The sequence below is a fragment of the Lolium rigidum genome, chromosome 4 (genome assembly GCF_022539505.1).
Source record: "Lolium rigidum isolate FL_2022 chromosome 4, APGP_CSIRO_Lrig_0.1, whole genome shotgun sequence".
NCBI lineage: Eukaryota > Viridiplantae > Streptophyta > Magnoliopsida > Poales > Poaceae > Lolium > Lolium rigidum.
This window is the reverse complement of record NC_061511.1, coordinates 270,607,155-270,627,602: the sequence shown is the minus strand read 5'-3', so window position 1 is coordinate 270,627,602 and position 20,448 is coordinate 270,607,155. Positions and strand designations below refer to the sequence as shown.

Below are 20,448 nucleotides of genomic sequence, written 5' to 3'. Positions count from 1 at the left end.
GGTGCTCTTGACTAAAATTTGTGGACTTTAATGCCGAGTAAAATGATAAAAGGGTTATGTAATATATTTTTGTAATCTGGTACAATGTTTCGATCAGTACATCTAACACCCTGATTCATATATAGAGATCACCATAGAAATGCAAAACATACTTTGTATCTTATTATTCATTCTGAATTTTATCTCATGTTGCATCCAATACCATTTCCATTAATTTTAATGATTTTATATAAATACTTATATATATTTTCACAGCAACACGCGAGGTACTCATCTAGTTAATATAAATAGAAAAGGGAGTGATGTTTTGGCACCCGGGAGTTAAATTTCATTTAAAACACACTATTAAAATGTTAAAAAACTCGGACACAAAATTAATGAGTACGCCTCGAAATTCTACACGTTTAGAAAGTGGTTCCATGAAAAACCTACATTTTTAGTATCATGTGTAAAAAAGATAAATTTTGGTGAAAAAAAGTTTCTGTACTTGACGTTTTTTTTCTTCACACAAGTCACAAAAAATGTTAGATTTTCGCGAAACTTGATGTACGCACGTAGAATGTCGATACGCAAGCGCAGAAATTTTTGTTCGATTTTTTAAAAAATTTCAAAATATTTTTTCGGTGGCAGGAGCATATGCTTCCATGTGCCGAATTAAATTTCTCATAGAGAACGGGAAAACTCACTTCTTACCCTTAATGAACTGACCAAGTATAAACAGGCCAACTATTCATTTTAGCTATGATACAGGAGGCCTAAGTTATAGAAATGATTGATATTTTTGGAATAATTCAGCACTGTGGACATGGCTAACGAAGAATCTAAAACAAAGTCCTAGCTGACATGATGTTAAAAATTAATATAAATACTCTCTCCTTTCCATGAAAGGTATCTGAGATTTATTAAAATTAAATGTATGTAGAAACTAAATCATAAATCATGTCTAGATGCATCCGAATTTAGACAAATCTTTAACATGTTTCATAGAACTGAGGGAGTAGAAAACTCCCTTCTTACCCTTAGTGAAGGGTCCTAGTATCAACGGCCTACTCCCTACTGTACAGTTTGCCTATGATACAGGAGATGCCTAAGTCGTAGAAATGATTGATATTTTTGGAACAATTTAGCACTGCGGACATGGCTAACAAACAAGCTAATACAAAGTCGAACTGCACAAGGCTAGTTAAACCGTAATGCAACAAGGGCTAACTGAGGAGGGCAAAAGGAGCATGTGTTAAATATACAGAATCCTCATATTACTCAGAACTAAATACGACTAGAATAATGGAACAGACGTCCACTTTACAAATACGAAAGTGCCAGAAAACATCATCAATAACCCTTCTCGCCACTTTGGCCGCTGATGTTTTCCTTACTCCAGACATATAATGAAATACTGTATAAAAATTGTATCTCAGAACGAAAGTTTGAAAGGAAGATCTGGAAACCAGGAGTGAGAACAATGTCCCATAAGATTAGCCATACCGCAACCTAAGACTAGAATGGGTAATAGAATGTATCTTGCTCGAATGCTTATTTACCAACTTCTGTGACTCCGGTGAACTTCAAGAACTGTTTAAAAAAATGAAAGCAGTATATATTATAGAATCAAACAAAATGATTTTCCGCAATAAAATCAACCAGAAAGTAGAAACAACAAATACTGGTGAAATAACACATCACAGATTAATCAACGGGAAGCAAAACATACAAACTAACATATAAATGAAGGGTAAGATGACGGCTGACTACTGAAGCCAGCTAAGAGACCACTGTCTGAAATAACCATTCACTCACCCATGCAGGTTCTGTTTTAAATGATCCACACAGTTAACAACTGTGGAAAATTAGTATATCTGGTAATAGGGCAATTTGTGACTAATGCACAAGAGTTCACAGAGATGATTAGGCGATATCTTTGGTTCCATTTTATGCATGTTTAATTTTTGAAAGAAACTTAAGTAGATAGAAGAACAACAAAGCATACCTTTCATTTCAAGAAAGAAGAAACACCTTTTGCGCGTTTTACAAAAATCATCATCACAACAAATTCAGGGCTTATCACCATTCTTCAGTACGAGGTGTCCTTCAGCATTTGTGATGCAGATCTCAGTCACAGCCTACAAGTAACAAGATGATGTGAAAAAAAGTCCATAAAAAACCTTTACATGCCTAACAAATTAACAATACAGACATTCCAAGATATCCCACCCAGAAGGAAAATATGGGGAAACTGACCCGATGGTCTAGGTTTGGCTCAGTTGCCCAGTAACTACCCTGTGTTGAACTCTAACTCTACTGTGTGATTTGCAGAAAAGATTGAGAATAGACTAGGGGTAGCGCGTGAGGCTTAAATTAAGGTTACCAAGAAAAAATGATTCTCAAGAAACCAATTTTTATTTAGATTGGGAGTTTTCAAAAAATTGAAAACCCATCTAGTTTGTGTGTGGGACCTTCATTCTCTTTTGTGGGAAAACCCTACAGCTGGCTTGTGAAGGTTTGTCACGAGACTGGGAGTCCCCCACCGCTCTTCCTCGAGTTCTCCAGATCCGGGGCAGCAGGCCCCTCCACTCTCCTCTCCGGCGCTGGCCGGCAGCAAATAGGGCGAGGGTCCACCCCTGTACAATTGGTGTCTAGAGTTTAGCCTGGTGCTTGGTTTTGGCGTCATGCCGGTAGTTTGGAGTGTTTCGCCGGTGCTTCGGGACAGACTCCAGTGACGTTTGACGGTGATTCTCTTCCTCGCGGTGCTCCACTGGTCGGAGACGTTGATGAAGAGTGGTCGCGCCGTCAGCATCTCCTTCAACAATAAGGTCCATGTCTGTGTTGGTGGCGACTCAGCTGTCTCTGGCAGGGTTCATCTTCCGCCTCCAGGCCGCCATGGTGGCGGGACGAGGCGGCAGAAGGCTGATGCTGCTGGCGGATGCTGGGGAGCTGCAGGGAGTTCGAGGTGCTGCAATTTATTGGAGATCATCCTCGATGGCCCAGGTTTGGCTGTCGACTCAACAAGCCGTAGGGCGGCTGCTCCAGCTCCTGTCGCAGTGGTGTCAGGATTTCAACCTCCTTCGGAGGCCCCTTCGTGGATTCACGGCGACGCACCGCTTCCTGCGGAGACCAAGTGGTTTCGTCCCTCTGGTCCCGGCGTGGAAGGTCGCTGTTCGAGTCCACCGTCTGCCAGCGGTTGCAGAGGACCGGATTGCGTTTCTGCTCTTTTCTTTAGGGTCCTATTTGCATCTGCTGAGGTCCTGTTTGTAATAGCAATAGTTCTTGTGGACCTCTTTGTAATTTCTACTGCACCGCTGTTTTAATGAGAAGCACCTAGTCCCTTCGGGGCCATTCCCAGTTTAAAAAAAGAACCAGCTGGCTTGTTGATACGGTGATGGAAGCACAGAAGATGCCAGTGATGCAGCTCCACCGAAACCCCATCTCCAGATTTCTACCCTCGAATCGGCCCCTCTTCCCCCGGTCTCGCAAAACCCTAACCCCACAAGTCAGTGAGGGTTCTCCGTCCTCCTGCAGGTGGACGGCCGGTTCAGCTTGAGATGCGTTGCTGCTACCCATTTTTTGGCGAACTCATAGCAATGCATGGCATATTTGCTAGTAACTTGTATTAGGCTAATGCTAATTTAGTAGCTACTGCTAACACACCTTGTCTATCATCACATCACTGACAGCGGGCACTACCCTACCTTAACCTTGTGCCACTTCACCAAGCACTCACCAACTATCAACTGGGCCCCTCACCTATCTCCAACCAGATCAGTGGAGCTTGCCAAATGACTCTGCATAGTAACATTACTGGCAGTGGTTCTTATACTAGCACAACTCTACATTTAGTTCAAATTTTCTTCTCTCCAGTATCCAGACTTGTTAATAATGGTGCTTATACAAAGAGTAAAGCCTGTTATAAACCTTGAGTTTGTAGGTCCAGTCGAAATCAAACCCGGAACTTCAATTCCCTGAAATCAGCACCCCAAACTCCAGTTCCCAGTCATTAGTTGCTACACGCTTGTTTTAGATCGGGATTTGCTGACGTGGATGCAATCAACCCTAGGAGGCTAGGATTGTTGGCCAACAAATCTGAACAGACAATCTCTTTGCAAGGCATGGGCCGAGCATTTCAGTCGAGCATACAACAGGCACAAATTACGGTGGGTAGTGGCCACCGGAGCGCAACCTCCACGCGGGTGTCACTCGGCCGCGTCGACGCACTCCACGAGCTTGAGCTGCCTGCAGGATGGTTAGGGCATGTGTCATTCGATCCTCATCTAAGCCAACAACCAGGATCTCGAGGCTACGTTCACCGCATCAGTCTCGCTGTTCGGCGCTGCCGGCACCAGAAACAAAGTCTCCCGGCGGCACTCTTGCTTGCTTTGCGACTTTGCATGCCGCGACGATGCATCAGCAACTGCCGGCGAAGCGCACGCTGCCAACCAGATCCTGGCCTAGTGGTTCGCGTCGCGGCCGCTAGGCATGATGGCGCTCCCACGCTGGCGGAGGATGACGACATCGGCGGGGGGCTGCATCTATGCTCACACCGTCGCACGCACTATGCGGTATGGATTTGCTTCCACCGATTTAGCTTTGGATGCGAGCGTCACTGGCGTTGGGTGGGCTGGAGAGCGCGGCCGAAAACTGCGGCTCTGTTGGGAAGCGTCGCCGCTGCTCAGTACAGAGAGATCAAATACAAAGGAAGGAGATGAAGATGACAAATATGACATGTGGGTCATGGCTATCAGCGAGAGAGATTAGACGAGGTTAAGCAAACACTCTGAAGGTTAGGTGTTTATTGCAACTTCTCGCTTCCCCCAGTAACTAAAGGAGTACTAATACCAAATAGCAATAGAATAAATTGGTTTTATGGAGCTGTACAAAGAATTATTATGCAACACTAGTGCAAAATTAGCAATAGTTAATTTAAGACACACCTGATGGTACTCCTTGTCACTAACTTCTCTCTTTAGAATTCTCACAGCATTATCAAGAATCTCCTGCTTCTTTATCGTTACATTTGGTTCTTTTTCACGGAATAGCTTAATGATCACATTCCTGCAGGGAGAAAGTAAATTAATAAGTACGGAGCTCCTGTCATTGTCAAAATGGTACTCAGTGCCGTTTTCAAATTTGCAGTACCTCACTGTACCCCTCTCCTCAGTCCTTTGAACATATACATCATGGACATCAACAGCAACAACTTTTATTGAAGCCTCAAGCTCTTTACGAGGAAGTGAAACACAAGTTTTTGCAGCATTTGACAGAGCTTGGAACTTTGCTCCATCCTTCCTGTCAGAGGCATACTTTACTGCCAAGTGCCTCAAGTCTCTAACTACTGCCTGAAAGCTACAGTGAACACATCCAACATTATTGCAATTGAATAGTTCGAACATCCATTATGGAAAAAACACATATGTTGCATGTTAAGGAAACAAGAAAGCCACTGAGCCAGCATACATACAGAAAATTAGCACCGAAAACATACTTCGTCAGCTACTCGTGTCATCTTATCTATTCCACGCACTGGAAACGTATATACTTAAGCATAGCATGTACATGAGGTATTAAGGCTAGCAATAACAGCCAACATATATAACAGCGCATATACAAGACACCAGTAACTAGTAGTCTAATACAGTGGTAAGGATGTACTGTACATAGTTAGTTCAAGAGCTCTAAGGCTGGTTTGCTCTCTGGCAACAAGTTAACTTCACATGTTCAGGCTAAAATATTTCCATGCAACTGCAGGTTCTTGGAGCCTAGGAGTGTCTCATCATCGTTTTGTATGCCAAAACGTATATCATTACTGCAAAATCTTTTAAGAGCCTGGCTTGGTATTTTGATGTAGTCCTGCTTTCTCAGCATAACCTGCCACGCTTGCCATCACTGTGCGATGCGATGGAATTCTCCCCTGACTAAAATAGCTATAACTCGATGCAAACTAATATGCGTGAGCAATGATCCCCTACACTGGAGTGCTCCACATAAACCAGTAGTACAAGAATAGACAATGCTCGCATTTTCTTGACGGCAACAAACACCTATAGATACTTGCTGATATGACATTAAATCAAACAATCTTGAGTTCTACAACCAAGAGTACAGGTCAACTAGAGATGCTTAGTTTCCTTCAATTGTCATACCAACAAAAATAAATGAACTTCAGAGGGTACAAACATACTGGAAACTACTAATTTTAAAGTGAAAATCAGACGATATAAAAGACAAGATAACCAGCAAATGACTTAACAATTACCTGCGAACTTTATTGGCGATGAAGACACTATCCAAGACAGAGCGCACATGGTTTTCACTTCCTTGAACAAGGCCATCCCTGGTCTTACCCACAACTGGATCCGGGCATTTCCGGGAATGTTAGACCTGGCTGAATTCTTGGTTTTACTTTGTTTGGTAGTGCTATATTTCTCTAGGGTGGCAGCCAAAGTTGCCTCGCGAACTGACCAAGTATTTTCTTGCTCCCTGACTATGTGGGAATAACGTTTTATGAAGGATAAATCTGCTGCTACTATAAATTTATAGTCTTTAAGCATTTCCCTTCTTTTACCCAGTGGATTCAATATCATATTCCTTGTTCGCACATCTCCGAACAGTTTGTCTACGATTTCCATAGGTATGGATTCTTTTTTTGTAAATTCGAGTATAATTCTATCCCTTTTGGGAGCATGTCCATCATCATACAATAAAGAACTTTTGCAGACCCATAAACCACGCACCAAATCTGCATACACTGGAAGAATTTTCAGAACTTCTTCCTCTGAATAGGTTGGAGCAAGATGCATTAGAGCATCAAATCGATTCACTTGTGACACCTGATTCAATTAAGTGAATGAAAAAGAAGTCAAGAAAACAATTAGAGCCTTTTGTTGGTTTGTTCTTCTATCTCATCTCAGAATTGGAAACATCCTGTCAGTGAATCTAACCTCAGAAAACCATTTCTTCAGGCGCTCCTCCAGTGGCAGTAAAAGCATCTCCCTGTTATGCAATGCAAGTTAGAAATAACTTGCGAGTTGAGTTGAACGGTAGATCTCAAGCTCCAAGTTAAACAACATGGGGAAGAAAAAAAATGATATAAAGCTACACAGTATACACGTTCCAATGGGGCCTTGCAAGATTTTAACTGAAGGCAACCTAGACACAAGGAAATGGAACCGCATGCCCATCACGTTGATACTTAGTTCAAGATAAATAAAGACATCCGTGTGACTAGTTACGGTGGAAAAGATAGATTAGCTTGGACAGACTCTACATCCAATTGTGATATATCTTTAGTTGCCACCTCTTTATGAATTATGACTATGTAAGGACGTCAAAGCTATCAAGGAGTAAGCAAGAATCGTGGCATAACACTTCTTTCTCCCTCCCTCTCGCTGGATCTAGGGCTTGACTAATTTTAATGTCAACACAAAATAACTTCTCATACGACTTTCAATATTTGCATATAAATAGCATTGAATAATTATACAGCACACTCAGATGCTATTTAGTATATCAGACAAAAGAAGAATCGTTTCTTTCGTGAAACGCAAATGAACTTCGTGTTTCATTTCATTGAAAAGGTAGAGTTTGGTTTACAATCCTCCTAGGAGGCATGATACAATAATATTCTTCTGTTCACTGAAATCGCTGTGAGAAGAACGATTTCATTGGCACGATATTTTCTTAACAAGACTGCTAGAGTCGAACAGCAAAGTGAGCACCCATTTCATGAAGAAATGTTCAAACATTTAATTAAGTGAAAATTGGCCAACTTTTTTTTTGGCAAAACATATATATTTACGGGAATTGCCTCCAAAAGATACATGTCTTGCCTTGCCTCAATTGCATATAACACAAAACAGCCTATTGATCATTTAATAGGAAGAAAAAACAACCTGATAGGAAAAGTGAAATGAAAAGGCTTCCACCAAATGCTGTACGCTTATTTGTTTCTTTTTAGTCTCAACCAGATATTAGCATGTTATTAATGCAACCTCTAAATTATTTTTGTCATGCACATGCATGCATGCCGTAATGTAATCCGTGCCATATCCATGTCACTCTCCTACTAAATACTAATGCATTCCTATGTCTTCTCACAAATTATTGGGAGTCCAGATAGTCCCTGGGACACTAACTCGTAGAATAGTCACAAATATAGTTAGTCAAGTATTCCAGTTCAAAGCAAAGTACTGATTCACAACAAGTTATGCGATGAGTTGACTGCCTCTTAATCAGAGTACCTAGTGATCACTGAAAAACGCTAGCTATTGTGGCAAATCCATTTGTTCATCCTTGACTGCAATTACTAGGGACATAATCTAGAAAGTCATTTCAATAGAAAAAACATGCATGGAAAATATTTATACTTCCATATATGCGAAAGTAACACTTCATAAGCAGAAATTTTCCATAAATATATTAGCAAAGGAGGGCTGCTCCCCTACAAAAACTGAAAACTCCACCAGACCCAAAAACCAACTAAACAGAAGTATACAAAGAAATGGCAAGATCAGTTGAACTTGTGGAGGAAAGGAAATTATGTAGTCTGCACCTTAGCGCATGGCATCTGTTCATATTCTTGCTGCCTGTCGGCCCTCCAGGACACAATGACAATGCATAATCGGATCTGCAGAATAAATTTGGAAGTTATACAAATAAGTTATCAGTTCCAACCGGATAGTAACAGAAAATGTTGATTGTTGTATATATTTGAAAAATTGCACTGTACCTTAGTATCATTTTAATGATTCTCAGTGCCGAAACAATACATAACATCATGCACACTAACAACAATAATAACACAAGAAATGGACAATAGACACAAAATTGGCTCCAGGGCGCTGTTATTTTGTGCAAATTGATCATACACACTGTAAACATGGCATTGACTCAATAACACTACAAAAATCATGCCCATTTGCTAGAACACACATCAAAATATTGCTTCCGTAATATTAGCGTGAACATCTCACGAAACATAAGCTTTGCCATGATCCTCTTCCATTTGTTCTCCCTTCCCCTCTATCTGGACTGTCCAAATCCGTGAACGTAAAAGACAATACCCCCTGTCCATAGAATGGACTTGTAAAGCCTGGGATGAACACTTTGCTGTGCCATGGATAAGCACCAGGGCCATCGTAGGAAAGATACTCTTGGCTGGCAGCAAAGAGATGCATGAACTCCTGCCAGCCGGCAACGGATGCACTGTGGTGCCATGCTGGAGAACTCATCATATTTTTAATCAATGGTGTGTTATGGTAAATGGATTTTGTAGTTAACTTCATGTTTTGAAATGTTACTGAGCACTTCACACAAAATAATGGTGTCCTAGAGTCAACTTTGCAAAAGGGCTAAACCAAAAGTAATAAAATCAATGTAACTGATATGTCTAGCATTGAAAGTTCCATCTGCTAAGATGTTTTCTAATTAGTCTGAGTTTGCAGCGACAACAACTTCACTCAAAACATACAAAGATATTGACCAGATTTTGCCAGCAATGCTTCAAATCATGTAGCCCTAAAGGAACCTAACAATATTAAATCTCTTTCCAAGAACTCGTCAAAAATGGGTTGCCAAACTAGAATACAGCTGAAATTTGATTGCCAATGGGACAATTAGGCTCAAACTGAACATGCAGAACAGTCTGTTGTATATTATATTCTTGGTGACTCAGCTTACATGGACCACGACATATTTGCTACAAAAGCAAATACAAATATGTACTGGCAATCTTCTGCCACATGCCAATGATTAGTCATATATATAGCTTAGCTTATGTCTGTGCTACATATGAATATATTTTGCTACATCACACAATGTTACTCACAAAACAATACCAGGAACAACTATCACAACACTTACGTGCTCATTGTGAAATCTATAGGCCTGCTGTCATTTGCTATCATCTCAGTGTCATACTTGTTTGCAATGTGACTCCCAGCTGGTTCGTATGTGAGAGATATCCATGGCTGAAATGACAAACGAAAAAAGGCATATCAATTATTTCTGAAGTTTAAATAACAAAATGGTGTATGGTAAGAACACAGAAGATACTAAACTTCATTCCATAATATAAGGCATAATTTGATGGTCCAAATCCATGGTTTAACCATGGAGTGTGTTGTGGCGCAACATAAGCTTGTGGTAGCCGACTTCCCTTTCACTGTGATGCAGGATAAAGGCATCAAAATCACAAGAACGAAGTGGTGGAAGCTCAAAGGGGAAGCACAACAGACCTTTCAGGAGAGGATGATCATGGAAGGACCATGGAACGAAGAGGGAGATGAGGATAGCATGTGGGTGAAGATGGGTACTTGCATCCGAAAGGTAGCTAGGGAGGTGGTGCTTGGAGTGACAAAGGGTAGAAGCTGGGAAGCTAAGGACAGATGGTGGTGGAATGAGGATGTCCAAAGGGCTATCAAGGAGAAGGAGTGCTACAAGAGTTGGCACCATGATAGAAGCACAAGCAACATGGTGAAGTACAAAGAGGCCAAGAAAAATGCAAGGCAAGTGGTGAGTGGAGCAAGGGGTGGGCCTATGATGAGCTATATGATAGATTAGGCACAAAGGAAGGCAAGAAAGATATCTACAAGATGGCCAAAATTCGTGAGAGGAAGATGAGGGACCTCAACCAAGTTAAGTGCATCAAGGATGAGGCTAATCGACTTCTAGTGAAAGATGACGAGATCAAGAATAGATGGAGGGAGTACTTTGATGGGTTATTCAATGATGAGAACAAGGGCACTATCCCCAAGCTGGATGACTCCTTTGATGACACCAATAGGCGTTTCGTGCGGAGGATCCAAGAGCTTGAGGTTAAAGAGGCCCTCAAAAGGATGCAAGGAGGAAACACCATTGGCCCTGATGATGTCCCAAACTCCCAATGGAGGTGTGGAGAAGCCTTGGAGACGTGGCAATAGTATGGCTAACTAAACTATTCAACCACATTTTTCGGTCAAACAAGATGCCCGAAGAGTGGAGGAAAAGCATATTAGTACCTATCGTCAAGAATAAAGGAGACAAAGTTGTACTAACTACCGAGGGATTAAACTTATGAGCCATACTATGAAACTTTGGGAGAGAATCATCGAGCATCGCTTGAGGAGAATGACGAATGTCACTAAAAACCAATTCGGTTTTATGCCCGGGAGGTCGACTACATAGGCGATTTTCTTACTTCGCCAACTTATGGAGAGATATAGGGAGCAAAGAAGGACCTACATATGATGGTCTTCATCAACTTGGAGAAGGCGTATGACAAGATACCAATCCAAGGACGGTCAAGTGGTGGGCGCCGGAGAAACACAAATTCCTAACAAAATACATTACCCTTATCGAGAGATATGTACGATCGTGTTGTGACAACTGTTCGCACAAAGTGATAGTGAGAGCTGATACATGTTTCTCCACGAGAAATTCCTTGGTCTACATCAAGGGTTAGCCTTAAGCCCATACATGTTTTCCTTGGTGATGGATGAGGTGACCAAGGATATACAAGGAGATATTCATTGGTGTATGCTCTTTGCTGATGATGTGGTGCTAGTAGATGAAACCACGGCCGGCAGGGAATAGGAAGTTGAAGCTATGGTGGTGCTAGTAGATGAAACCACGGCGGCATGAATAGGAAGTTAGAGCTATGGAGGCGTAGCCGGAGTCGAAGGGTTTAGACTTAGCAGGACCAAGGTCGAGTACATGCGATGCGGCTTTAGTGGCGAAGACGGAGATGTCAGATTAGAAGGGCAAATAGTGCCGAAGAGGGACACCTTCAGATATTTGGGATCAATGTTCCAAAGCAATAGGACAACAGGTTGGACCGGCGATGCTATATGGGGCAGAATGTTGGCCAACTAAAAGACAACACATACAACAAATGAGTGTTGGAGAGATGCGCATGCTACGATGGATGTGCGGCCATATAAGAAAGGACCGAATTAGGAACGAGGTAATTCGTGATAGGCTAGGGTGGCCCTCCGGAAGCGGAATTCAAAGGATTATGGAGGAGACTAGAAGGGGTAGAGGACGACCAAAGATGACTTGGGCGGAGACGGTAAAAAGAGACTCGAGGGATTGGAATATACCTAAAGTCTTGGCTCTTGATAGGATCGCATGGAGATCAGCGATCCATGTCCCGAAATCTTAGTTTACTCTCTTTTTTCATCTTGTTCTTGTTTTTAGCTTCCTTTTATTTCTCCTGGGTTTCATATCTAGCCTACCCAACTTGCTTGGGAAAAAGGCTTTGATGTTGTTGTTGTTGTATGTTACACAAAATAGACATTAGATTTGTATTAAGAAACTTTTGTATTATTGTGATTTTGTAACTATTGAATATTGTATGAGTAACTTGCGGTCAAAGCATGGATTTAACAGTCCAAATCTGCCTTATATTTAGTTTATCTCGTGTACTTGTGTGTTCTTTGTACTATGTGTGTTTTCCAAATGTATACGCTGCATTTTATCGTCCAACCACCATACGCGTCGAGCCCAAATCCAGATATGACTGGCTGCCTCAACACCTAGACGATCTTACCGGATAGGATGGGCTTTAGAGTGGATCAGTTCGACGTCACACGAAAGTTGCAGAGCAACTTGTAAATGCACAATTTTGCATTCATTTTATTTTGGTGGATCCGAATACATTGCTATTTGTTCACATATGTTGTACTTGTAAATGCACATCTTGGTACACATTTTATTTAACTTAAGTATATTGGGCTTAATACTATATTTATTTATAAACCAAGATCTTTCTCATACCAAAAATTGTTGAAGTATCGGCATTTTGTATTTGTGTAATAATACTAGGGGTGTTAACAGATTGGATCGGATTGGATTTTTCTCATACCATATCCATAGCCATGCATTTTTCTACCGAACTACGGATTCAAATCGGAAATGGGGCAGACTCGGACCGGAAACAAAATAGTCGGATATATGCTCTCATCGATAGATAGCTATAGTTCTTGCAAATCTTGAGAGATTTAAACTTTCAGTCTTGTATAGTTAAGACAAAAGATACATAATGCGCTAAAACTCAAGCATTGATAGAAATTTAGAGCTAAACATGTTCGCCAAATGAATTTGGTAACTCAATAACTACTAACCTTGCAAGATTGGCCTTGGCTTTTGACTTAAAAATCGGATTATCTGGTTTAAACCTTCGAATTATTCTAATTAAATTTCAGATAATTCATATCCGCATGCTATTTGTTATACCATATATCATATACCGTATCCGAAGCACCACTTCGAAATCGAATATCCTTATCCACCGAATCTTTTAAATCGAATATGGATACCTTAAAAGCGGATTCAGAGGGTGCGGAAATTATCCTATCCATTTACACCCTTAATTAATAACCCCTTGATTTATGGCATCCTGCTACCACGAGGTGCAACTACCGGAATACTGTATGGCTGATCACTCACAGCAATCAAGTAGGAGACAATAGGAGGCAAGATCAGCAATATATCACTTACCCAGTGGATGGTCAAGATCACAGCCTAATAATAGAGTTGGCATTGACACCGTCAATAATGTTGCAGATCCACCTTACAAGATATGTGAAGGGCCAATTTGTTGCTGAACTATGACATGTCACGTTTGTTTATAGCTGTTGTGGAATACAAATGCATAGTGTTTTATTTGGCAAATTCGATTACAAGTTAATTACCTCTCCCAAAAGCATTGGAGGCTATTGCATAATTAGATATGTTGCCCTTGTTTAGGGCTGTTGTGGAAAATTCAGTGTCATGTTTGTCTGTTTGGCAAATTCGACTACAAGTTCAATACCTCTCAAAAAGCATTGGACGCTGCCACAGAATTTACTGTTGTGCTCTTTATTTCTAATTATGTATCTTATAGTAACACCAGTTGAAAACTCTGTACAAATTAACAAAAGCAGGTAGCCAAATGTTGATGTATATCAAAGTGATTCCTCTTGACTCAACCACTATTACCATATTTCACCTCAAAAACCAAACAAACCTGAAGTCATTCTAGTCAATTTTTGTGTATCTAGGGCCACACACTATTTATACCCAGAAAATGTTCAGCCTTGTAAACTAGGAAGCCTGAATAGGTTCAAAAATTAACTAGCAAAATGTCGAAACAAAACAGTGAGGGAGCCGAATTCAGTAGAGGCTTACTATGGAGAGAACCAAGACTACAAGACCCAAATTTCAGTAGAAGATATAACAAAAATGAACTGGACCAAAAGAAAGCCTAGAACGTAAGAAAGGCAGAAAAAATTACATTAAGTACAAAACTAATATCCTTATTACAAACCTCAGATTCCTCAGCGCAGTCCTTGGAACCATCTGAGCGCTCATTTCCCTGGGAGCATAAGGTAAGCGATCATGAAGACATGAATAGCCGCTCAGAGCTAGCAGCAAAAAGGCAACAGTCTTAACATTACTGCAGCCCTTTCTCTACAGAAATAAGCGGGGTAGTTCAAGAATATGATGCTCAAAAACAGCACACAGGGAATACACTACATACACCAATAGGAAAGGTGTGCCATATTTCAGTATCCATCTGTTCTCCTCAGTGTTATATATTAAATGCGCACATTCACTAAGCAAACCTTAGATCATTGACAACAGAACATTTTTCTCATAATCGCAGGAAAGTACGCATTCAGATGTTGTACCTGCTTAGCCGAGCCTCAGAGAGCGAATACCATACATGCAACTTTTCTTGCAGAAGTTAATACTGAAAGGGCTAACTCCAATAAAATACCATTTTAAAAACAGACAGAAATCATCTGTATGCTACTCTAACTGTTGCCGTGTTGTTCCATGAATGTCGAGTAACATGGGAACCAGAGGTTGTTATGTTGGCAAAGCCAGTTCACTGTCACCAACACGCATTACGAAACATTATTGTATGGCTCAATTTGTTACATTTTAAGAGGTAGCTTTCAGTTACTCCTGGTTGTCTAGATAACAGAAATTGTGGCTAGGTAAGATATTTCGATGTTCATCAAACTTGTTAGACTGCTCATAGTGGGAGTAACTTAGGTAGTAACATCACACGTTTCAAGGTATTTTGGTGACATGGCATAGCAATAAATGAAGAAAGAGAAGGAGGTGGTAACTAGCTATGTTACCATAACATCACACACTCCAAGATAAAATGAGTCTACAAACTAATAAATGAGACTTTGCATGATACCATCTCTAAGTTACTTTCCACTATGAAGGTAGTAACTTGAACTAGTAACTTATGCATGATACCACCTTATGTTACTCCCCACTATGAGCAGCCTTATGAACACACAACAAAATAGTAGCAATGCTGACGAGAACTAGTGCCGCACCTTAACTGATGGAGCCGCTGGACCACCTGTACGAACATTTGTTTCTACCCGTTGTGAAGGCTGCCTAGTATGTGATCCACCAGAATTTAGATGTGACATGGATGGTCGCAGTTGCATCACTGCATCAATATGATTTAAATAAACCTGCGAAATAAAGCAAGGGGATCAATTCTGTTCATTTACATCACATGACCAAACACCTTGCATTAATCAGTTGCCTAGCATAAAAGTTCTTTCAGAAGGTACAGGTTTTCCTGCAATGGGTAGGCTGTGAACTATAGTTACTATCCAACAGGTACAAGAAGCTAATTAGGGACAAAACAAGTTAACAAACTCAGTACCACTAACTCGTGTGCAATTGTTTCAATGTCTGGAGCGTAGGAGTACTAGCCTTATCTGACTGCATGTACATCAAGTTCCACCAGAACGATTAAAATATATACAGTACCAAATCAATCTGTTCATAATTCAAGAGCATGCTAATGAATACTTCAATTTCTCTCGAACAAGGAGATGGATTAACCTCTCAATCTAATACACCAATAGAACCATGAAGAACAGGTCTTTATACGCAATTGCAGGTTAAGGGTTTAGTTCAATATTCATGGCACAGTTGGCCAAAGCAAAGTGAACCACGATTCATTTTGTTCGATGTTCATGGCACAGATGGCCTAAGCTAAGTGAGGCACACCAGAATTACATATGCAACTTTCGTGGCTAATTGGCCATAACCATATATACATAAAATTTGTTCTGGTACTTACCAAGTTGCCTCGAAGAACCCCAACTGCATAATCAGTCACATCAGCTGCTTTCGATGATGATAGTGTCTGCAACAACATAAACCCAACGATATCAATGAAATTATTCAGACATCCCAGCTGGGGAAGAAAAGAACTGTTCAGATGAAAACTGAACTACTGCCCAACGAAGAACCAGCATAAGGCTCTGTTTGTTTGGGCTCCTCCCAGCCGCTCCAACAGCCTATGGGCTGTGGAAGCCGGAGCCCAAACAAACACCACTTTTTCGGCCAGCTACACGCAGCGGCTTGAGCGGAGCGCTTCCAAAAATTGCACTACAGACCAGAAGCTACGACTTCTGTGTTTCTTCCAGCCGCAGCGGCTCCAAACTCTGAGTTTTACTGGTATACCCTCCCACCAAATCACATACAGCAACAAATATGCCCTCGAACCGGTTCGGCTCTATTCCTTCCGTCTCCCGAGCGAACAGAGCAGAAGAGAAGACTTGCACCACCACACCCAACGGACCACGACCCAGTCAATCTACGGCGACCGGCGCCGGCGCACTCCTCCGGCGGTACAAAAGGGAATTCCCGCCGCCTAAAACCCTGTCCCCGATCTCCAGCACCTCCAATCGTCACCGGCCGCGCTACCTGGTGCCCGCTCACGCTGGAGCTCCCAGATCCGATGCTGCCCCTAGCTCCGATTCCCCCGACCCCGAGCTGAGCTCGTGCGACCAGACCACGCCACTAACTCCTGCTGCCCCTGCGTTTTGATTGCCGCTGCAGTCAGGATAGTGCATCTAGGCGTGCTGTGCACTTGCTGCTGCTAGGCTACTCTATTGCAGATGTGGTGTAACGCGGTCAGATAAAAAATGCAGTCAAATTGTTCATGCTAAAATTGGTGTATGCAGGTGGGTACATGTGTTAAAATCAATCAAATAGCTCACTGCCATGTGTTAACAAATGTATGTACGGCTGTACGCTACGCACTACGTATGTTACCAAATGGTTGTCTAGTTAAATATAGTGAAAATTTCCTCAATTGCCGAAAAAACGTTACTCAATCATGTTGTTTGTGGTACAGTCAACACTTAAACCCGATCAACACAACTATAAGGGCATTTAGGTCACTTTAACAAATTTTGGTGCAGCCACGGCTACACTGGCAGCCGAAACAAACAAACATCAGACAGCTCCAACCTTCCAGCTCCAGCTGGCAGCTACCGCTGATTCTGGCAGCTGCAGCCGCGGAGCTCCAGCTCAAACAAACACACCCTAAGAGCTACTCCCTCTGTTCCAAGTTAATTGACTCGGCTTTGTCTAGATACGCATGTATCTACACACTAAAACACGTCTAGATACATGTGAAGTTGGGTCAATTAATTTGGTACGGAAGGAGTAGAAATGGAACATATACAAACATACTAGCTTCAGTGCTACAACCTCCATTCGGAAATAAGTGATTCAACTTTGTGTGGATACGGATGTATGTACACACTGAAATGTGTCCAGATACATCCGTATCTAGACAAAGCTGAGTTACTTATTTCTGAACAGAAGGAGTATATTGCATTACGATAGAATTCAAAAAGAAAGAGCCTGCTTGCTTGGATGCCAAAACTTGGCTAGCCAATGTTTTGGCGAGGCCAAAAAATTGGTCATCAATTGGTTGGTTACCAAATTGCATTGCCTAGCTCTAGAAGAGACAAAGTTGCAAATTTCTGGCGCATATAGCCATTGCCAAATATTGGCTTGTCAATACATCGGCTAGACAATTTTTGGATGCAAACCAAGCATGCCCATAGCGTAGCAGAATCCAAGATGTGACGGAACAGGAAGATGTGAGTTCGTTTTCCCTATTCCACTACTAGCTGAAGTTACTCGGTACTATAAATGCTAGCCTTCTTGTACCAATGAATACATCAACATATCCGCAGTGCAGCAATTTCCAGAACCACTTAGTCAAGATGATCTCAGAGATTGTTATCTACATTCTGAAAGAACTTCCAAATTACAATTACTGTACCACGTAATATTAAGCTTTGTTGCCATAATAGAACTAGTTGACTACAACAGTACTCCTGTAGCACCCCCCACCCCCACCCAAAATACAGACCTAGATTCTGCAGCACAATACATGAATGAGGAATGGCAAAAGGATCAGCCAGGAACGTAATCGGCAAAAATCAACCAACAGCAACACCATGCGGTATTACTCCATGTGTTATACAAGGCGAACTCTAGATGTGAGCACAACATAAAAAGAGTGCAGAATCTGCAGAAAAATCATTCAAGCATACTGAATTTAATTATTATTACAAAAAAGGGAGGGAACTACTATGACAATGGCATTCCATCTGTTGACTCTAACCCTTGATTGGGGGCGAATGAACCTGGGTCAGGGGTCACAGCATCGATCTGAAATCGGTGCTATTATGGTCCATAGGTTGCCTTTAGCATAACTTACAAGAACCACATTACTCCAATACTCCTCTCCTCCCATCCCCTCACCTTCTTTTCTGCTCATGCCTCCTGCCGATCAACCAGTATTTATTTTGCCCTCTTCCAACGGGTTTACTCTGCTCTACTCCTTTATATTCAGATAAAATAATTTTGTGGCCAGTTGGCTAACAGGGAGCATTCATCTTAATACTTAGGAGACTTCAGGGGATTATTGCTTGATTTTACCACATCAAGGTTTCTCTAAAAAAAATTGTCCCCTATATTAATAGTATTAACAAGAAGTTGACAGGGTCCTAGACTTGAAATCCGTGCAGCTTGACAAAGCACTTGGGGCAGCTAGCAGGGCTTTTGACTAGCGCCTCTCTCATGCACCAAGCCGCACCCTTTGCACTTTTGACAGCACAAATAGGTAAGGCTATGGAATAGCGACAAGGCCAGCTATGGATGTTACTCTGAATAAACAATCAACATGATTTTTTAACACAAAACTAAATAAGCAGAAAGCACATGGACAAATTATCCATTCAGATAAATAGTAATAATTTATAATAACGAGATAACATCAAGGAGAAACCTATGGTGCACTAAAAACAGCGATCGTCGAGTAAGTATCCATAAATTAAGCTTACAAATATAAATAACAATTGCATGGATAATGTAAGCTTCAACAATAAATTTCACATAAAATTACTGAGCTCCCAAGGAATCATACATAGTTAAATATCATAGAGAAGCATGATAAATAATCCAAAGAGTTAAGTCTGTAATAAATTATGTGACAGTAAGACCCACCTGCTTTGTTAGTCTCACAGATGCAGAAACCTCTGGGTCGTAATTATCACTGTGAGTATTGATATCCAAATCTACTTCAACTTCTGAGCTCCGCGGCTTCACGCGAACCTGATTTGATCATAATCCTTTTAATGAAATAAAAATAACTAATATGCTATCAACTGATAGACATTAACCATGTAAAGGGAGATGCAGTTAGCAGGGGTCGTACCTCCTTACATATCTCATTAAGCTCATACGGGCGCCAGCATGGCCTCAGCGGATATTGCATAATGTAAAGCTGCGAAGTTCCCATATACGAAATTAAGTTCAGAAATAGATATAACACAAAGAAGAGCAGTCTACAGGTAAGCATTAGAATAAAAGTCGATAAGTACCAAAGGACCGCAAAGGTCCGGCATAGTTCAGTTCAACCAAACCAATACAAAAAATCGATAACAGACTGAGATAGCCCTTTCATAGTCAAGCTACTGTTGTCTATCTTAAAATGATTAACCAGATTCAACTACAGTAGCTAACTTGATATGTACATCGAATAAGTTCAGCAAATATACAGACCTCTATTGCCACTGGGAGAGAGAATCAGATCACTATCAAAATGGAAATGACATATAAATAACAACACTTCATTAATCATCAGTGATACTGAAAACTAAACCAACCAACGAAGCATTGATAGCCACAGCAGAGTCAATCAGGCCGCAGAATCATGCAAGCACTAACAGCAACTTACAAAAACCTAATGAACAGGAACGGAGTGAGCGAGCGTGGAATACTTTACCATGGTGTCCTCGTCGAAGGGCTTGGGCGTGAAATACACATCGATCTCCCGCACCACGAAGTCCTCGTCCTCGACCTCGTGATCCATCTCATCTGCGCCCACGCCAGCGCTCACCGCGTCCGTCTCCATCGCGTCCACGCCATCCTCAGGTAGCGGGGCCGCCGCCGCGCGGGGCTCATCCTCCTGTATTGGCTCGGGCGCGGGCTCGGGCGCGGGCTCCGGTTTTGGCTTTGCTTTTGGTTTCGGCTTAGGCTTGGCCTTCGGCTTGCCCTTGATGTTGGGGGCGAAGCGGGTGGAGGGGGCGGCGGCGGCGGCGGCGGCGGAAGAGGCGGGGCCGTCCAGAGAGGCGAGGTCGGCCATGT

General features: G+C 41.7%; 1 long non-coding RNA gene and 1 pseudogene across 1 annotated transcript; both read right to left on the bottom strand.

Moving 5' to 3' along the window:
- Nucleotides 1-1,216: 1,216 nt before the first annotated feature.
- LOC124707745 lies at nt 1,217-2,017 on the bottom strand. The gene is made up of 2 exons (XR_007004970.1): nt 1,988-2,017; nt 1,217-1,572 (listed from the first exon to the last, which is right to left on the bottom strand). It is a non-coding gene; the product is annotated as an uncharacterized LOC124707745 (long non-coding RNA).
- Nucleotides 2,016-20,446, bottom strand: LOC124707743 (annotated as a pseudogene).
- Nucleotides 20,447-20,448: the final 2 nt, after the last annotated feature.